Source organism: Zophobas morio, unplaced genomic scaffold, assembly GCF_036711695.1.
Source record: "Zophobas morio isolate AGI-343-1 ecotype UQ-CSIRO unplaced genomic scaffold, CSIRO_AGI_Zmor_V1 ptg000012l, whole genome shotgun sequence".
Lineage (NCBI taxonomy): Eukaryota > Metazoa > Arthropoda > Insecta > Coleoptera > Tenebrionidae > Zophobas > Zophobas morio.
The window spans coordinates 15,492,413-15,498,671 of record NW_026972117.1 but is presented as its reverse complement, the minus strand read 5'-3'; positions in this window follow the sequence as shown (position 1 = coordinate 15,498,671).

Below are 6,259 nucleotides of genomic sequence, written 5' to 3'. Positions count from 1 at the left end.
CAGTGATAGGTACAAATTTTAGCGTATCCCTATCCAATATTATGATGATTGATTACGTTCATGAATACCAAGGTTTGATTTAATATTGTACTGCTTGTCGCAATGCAACATTTATATCTCAGGCAAATTTCATCAAATATAATAAAAAATTCAGTATTATAGGTAAAGAAATATTATTCATATCTAATGTAGTAGTATTAATTTATTATTTGCCTTACAGCCTTAATAATATTCCCAGTAGGGGTACAAATTAACTTAATCTACATCAGATAAATCAATAAAAATAAAAATAAATAAAATAAAATAAATATTCGAGTTTTATATGTATAATAAATGTTCTATTCTTTCTACTTGTCCACCCCTTGCCATAGTTCCCTTATCTTCCATACTTCTCTACTTTCCTGGTTCTCTCAATCCTTCACAACCTTCCAGCATATGCTCTATTGTTTCTCCCTCTCTCCAACATATCCTACACCTTCTGTCATTTTCATCCATCCAAAAATTATTGTTTTCTCTTCATTTCCACACCTAAATCTCACCATCATTCTTTTCACCTTTATACTCTCTCTGTGTGTGTACTTTGGTACTTCATCCTTTACTATTTTTCTATAGTCTGCAATGCGGGGGGGGGCGCAGCGTCAAAAGGGGCGCAGACCGTAACGTAACCGATATATTTTTTTAAAATGTGCAATTTTTAAAGAATTGGAATTGAAAATGAGATCAGGTAAATTAATAACTATTTAACGAACAAGTTTGTTAATAAAGGCGATTAATAATCGAGATATTTTAACGCGCGAGGAATGAGTTTTTATATTTTTTCTTTTTCTCAATTTGAAATTTTTCAGTTTTTGGATTTTTCAATTTTTTTTGTTTTCAATTTTTCGTTTCTTCAAGTTTTGATTTGCAGGTTTTCTAGTTTTCATTTTAGATATGTAATAATAATTATAATTTTTATTGGAGTTGTTCACTTTTTCAATTTTTCGTTTTTGGAATTTTTTAATTTTTCGATCTTTGAATGTTAGTTTTTGGACTTTACATTTTTCGATTTAATTCGTTCTTTGATTCATTAATTTTTTCTCGATTTTTAGTTTTTCAATGTTTCTATTTTTCGTTTCTTCAGTTCTACAGTTTTGTCAAATAAATGTTATATAAATTAAAAAAAGTGACAGTGTACCTATGGTTTATGAATCCGTGTTGAATTTTTATCTTCGACATCGAAATTTTTGTGGAAAAATAAAACAAAATTGAATTACAATTTTTCGATTTCTTGATTTCTCGATTTTTAGTTTACTTAATTTTTCGATATTTCAGTTTTACAATTTTTCAATTTTTGCCTTATTTAAATTTTCATTTTTACATTTCTCAATTTCTCTATTAATCAGTTGTTTGATTTTCCGATTTTTCCTCTTTCCAATTTATCGATTTTTGAAGTTTTCGTTGTTCCAATTTTGGGATTTTTCAATATCTCCAATTTTTTAATTTAAAATTTTTCACTTTTTTGATATTTCGATTTCTCGGTGTTTCGATTTTTAAAATTTCTGATTTTTCGAATGTTGAATATTTTGATTTATCGTTTTTTTTTAAGTTTAAATGTGTATTTCAGTTTTAAATTTTCCGGTTTTTCGATTTCGGGCTATTTCGATTTCTCCATTTCTCGGATCTTTTGATGTCTCAATTTTTTAATTTCGATTTCTCGGCTTTTCCATTTTTCAATTTTTTATTTCTTCAAGTTTTTAGATTTTTAAAATTCTCCATTTTTCGATTTTATGATTTGTTATGCTTCGATCTCCCGATTTTAACCTTTTTAATGTGTATTCTAATTTTTCGATTTTAGAATTTTTGATTTCTTACATCTTGATTTTTCGTTTTTTCGATTTTAAAATGTTTTTACTTTTCGTTCTTTGTTTCGATTTCTGGATTTTTCAAGTTTTCGATTTCCCAATTTTTCAACATTTCAATTTTGAGAATGTCTTATATTTTTCAGTTTTTTGATATTTTCATTTTTCAACTTTTTAAATTTTGATTTTTCGACTTACCGGAAATCGATTTTTGGGTTTTTCAATTTTTCGACTTTTCAGTTTTGAGATTTTTCAATTTGTCGATTTTTTAGTTTTTCATTTCTCCAGTTTTTCGGTTTTTCAAGTTTTCGAATTTTTAAATTTAAAATTTTTCAATTTTTCGATTTTATTTTTTTTTACGTTCCGATTTCCCGATTTTAATTTTTTTATGCTTTTCAATCTTTGGTTTTTCTAAATTTTCATTTTTCCATTTCTCGATTTCTCGATTTTTCGACTTTTTAATTTTGTGTTTTTTTTAAGGTTAGATTTTTCGTTATTGTAATTTTTCTATTTTTTAAATTTTAGATATTTAGATTTTTCGACATCTTGAATTCTCGATCTTTTTCAGTTTGAATTCCTCGGTTTTTCGATTTTCCAAAATTTCGATTTTTCAATCTTTCGACTTTTCAGTTTTGAAAATTTTCAATTTCTCGATTTTTCAGTTTTTGATTTTCCAACTTTTAGATGTTTCAAATTTTAGAGTTTGCAAATTTCACGAGTTTTCAGTTTTTAATTTCGTCAATTTTTCGATTTGCAATTTTTCGCGTGGATTTTTAATTTTCTTTATTTTTTCAATTTTCGGCTTTCAATTTTCCGTTTCTTTAATTTTTCATTTGCAGTTTTTCTAGTTTTCATTTTAATTATGTAACACTCCTAATAATTATAATTTATAAAGTTGTTCACTTTTTCAGTTTTTCGTTTTTGAAATTTTTCAATTTTTCGGTGTTTGAATGTCACAGTTTTTGGACTTGACAGTTTTCAAGATTCTATAATTTTTCGATTTTACAATTTTTGGATTTTCCAATTTTTCAATTCGAATGGTTTTTCTTCTTTCCCATTCTTCGATTCATTAATTTTTTTAGATTTTTAAGTTTCTCGGTTTTTAGTTTTGCATTGTTTCAATTTTTCACTTTTTCGAGTTGTTAACTTTTCGAATGAACAAAATCGAAAAATTATAAAATAGAAAAATTGTAAAACTGAAAAAGTGCAAAATGAAAGCTTCGAAAAATAAAAAAATTGGAAACCAAGAACTTAAAAAATCAAAGATTGAAAATGTAAAAAATTAAATAAACAAAAAATTATAAAATCCAAAGAAACATTGAAAAAATAAAGGTAATGGAAAAATGAAAAGTTGTGATACAAAATCAAGAAAATGAAAATTACAAAATCGGGAAAATGAAAATATGGAAAATCTGAAAAATAAAGAAATTGAAAAATTCCCAAAATTGCGATGTTGAAAAATTGAGATAGTCAAAAATTTAAAAATCGAGAAATCGAAAGATTTTTTTAAATTGGAAAATTGAGATAATGAGAAATCGAAGATTCCAAAAATGGAAAAATTGAAACACATTAAAAAATAAAAATCGGGAAATCGAAACAAAGATTATAAAAGCCAAAATGGAAAATTTAAAAAATCGAAAATTTAAAATATATACTAGAAAAATCGAAAATTTTGAAAATCGAAAAACCAAGAAATCGAAATCGAAAACTTGAGATTTCAAAAGATCGAGAAATCGAAATAGGCCGAAATCAGAAAATTCAAAATTGAAATATTTACTTAAAAAAAAGATAAATGGAAAAATCGAAAAACTAAAAAAATCGATAAACAGAAAATTCCAAAAATCGAAAAATTGAAATACAGATTAAAAAAATTAAAAAATCGAAGTTAAAAATTTGTAAAAACAAATTCCATTCGATTTTCCGTTTTATCGATTTTGCAATTTTTTGTTTTTTCAATTTTTTCCAATTTTTTAATTTTCCATGTTTTCAATTTTTCGAAGTTTCTACTTTCCGAATAAACAAAATGGAAAAGTTATAAAATAGAAAAATTGTAAAATTGAAAACTCAAAATGAAAAAACGCAAAAGTATAATAATAATAATAATAATAATAATAATAATAATTTATTAACTTTCAGAAAAATCTACACAACAATTATAATAGATTTAAGAACGAATTGTCAAAGCAAAACAATTAACATAAAGGTACAGTACATTAGAAACTTATACATTTAATAAAATATAGCGGATATGCTATATTAGAAATTCGCTAATTGCGTAATAATTTTTTTTTAATAGAAATTTTTTTATTTCAGATTTAAAGACAAGAAAATTAGACGCATTTTTAATGTTGCAGTCAAGACTGTTAAAAAATTTGCAGCAATTAAAATGCAAACTTCTCTGATAGTGAGCTGTCTTGTGCTGTCTTGGTAACAACAAATCCTTGTGTCTTGTATTGTGTTCGTGTTCTGTTCTATTATTTTTGAAGTTGTTTATGTTTTTGTATGTGTATGATAAAATTTCACATATATATAAGCTTGGCAGCGTCAGGATTCCGTGTTGGTGAAAAGTTGATCTACAAGAGTGTCGGTTTTTTAGGCCCCCTAAAATTCTTACTGCCCTTTTTTGTAATATGAATACACGGTTAAAATCAGGAGAAAGGCCCCAGTGCGTAATACCGTACTTTAGAAGACTCTGAAAGTTAGCAAAATAAAGTTGCTTTGCCGTGGAGAAGTTACATTGTCTCATTATGTTTTTGAGAGCATAGCAGACAGACGCTAATTTAGAACATAGATGGTCTATATATGAACACCATTTTAAATGGTTATCGAAGGAGATACCCAGTAGTTTGATAGACGGCGAACACGCAATGGTTATATTATTTAAATTGAGTGTGAATTCAGCACAATTTACGGTATTGGAGAAAAAAGTAAATGTCGTTTTCTCGTGGTTAATACAAAGTTTATTTTTTGTGACCCATTTTTGTGCCAAAGTGTAAATATTTGTCGCCTTATTAATGACTTCAGTGGTATCGCCACCTGTGATTATGAAATTAGTGTCGTCAGCATATGACATTACTGAGCAGTTAAAAGACTTTTTGATGAGCATTAATAGGTCATTAATGAAAATTATAAACAGAATAGGACCAAGAATAGATCCTTGTGGCACTCCTACAGTGATGCCTACTTCTGCCGAAAGGGTGTTATTTACCAATACTTTTTGTGTTCTGCCGGATAGATAGGACCTAAACAGCTGTAAGGCCACACCTCTTACACCGTATCGTTCTAATTTTTTGAGTAATAGGGAATGACTTACACAATCAAAGGCCTTCGTGAAGTCGATGAATAATCCCAGACAGGGAATGTTTTTGTCTATACAAGTAGAGATTATAGAAAGATAAGCTGCCAATGCTGTGTCTAAATTTTTTCCTTTTGTGAAGCCATGCTGCGAAGGATCTATTAACTGATGTGTTGTCAAAAAAGATGTAATACCATTGTTAATAACGTGTTCAAAAATTTTAGATAGACTGCATAAAATACTAATAGGTCTATAATTGGTGATTAGTTGGTCGTCACCTTTTTTATGCAGTGGAACTACTATAGCCTTTTTTAGGGAGTTGGGAAAATGACCATTTAATAACGACAAATTGATAATATGTGCTATAGGTTCGCAAATAGTTTTTCCCACTTTTTTAAAGACGCTATTAGGTATTTCGTCATGTCCAGCAGATTTAGAATTCTTCAGTTTGTGTATGATCTGAAGAATGTCAGAACCTGTGACTGGTAAAAAATTTAAACTATAGGGCGATAAATCAATGTTATTAAGTAGAAAATCGGAGTTATTTACTGTGTTATCGTCAATTATATTTAGAGCCAATTCTGAGAAATTTTTATTGAACAGATTAGCACAAGCTAGGTCAGTTAAGACATGTCCATTTTCAGAGATTCGTATTTCACCCCTTGTTTTTACTTTATTTGAAGATTCTCTAATAATCTCCCACATTGTTTTGTTTTTGTTAGAAGATGTGAGTAACCTGTGTTCGTTGTAATTTTGCTTTGATTTTATTAACACCTCTTGATATTCTTTATTTATTTTTTTGAATTGATCTTTAAAAATGGGAAAGTGTTTACTAAGATCTGCATATAGGGAAACAGTCTTTTTTAAGTTACGGACTTCCGGTGTAATCCACTTTTTTTTGTGTTCCTTAGATGTGCACTTAATTTGTTTTATTGAGAATGACAAGTCGAAAAGTCTGTTAAAGATTGACATGAAAAAATCAAAAGCTGCTTCAGTGTCAGTTATATCATATAATGGGGACCAGTCCTGATTTTTCAGTGCATCGTAAAAATGTTGATAATTTTCTTCTTTGAAATTACGTATAGATTTGTAGTGAGGTGGTTTTTTATTTTGATTAGGGGAATTA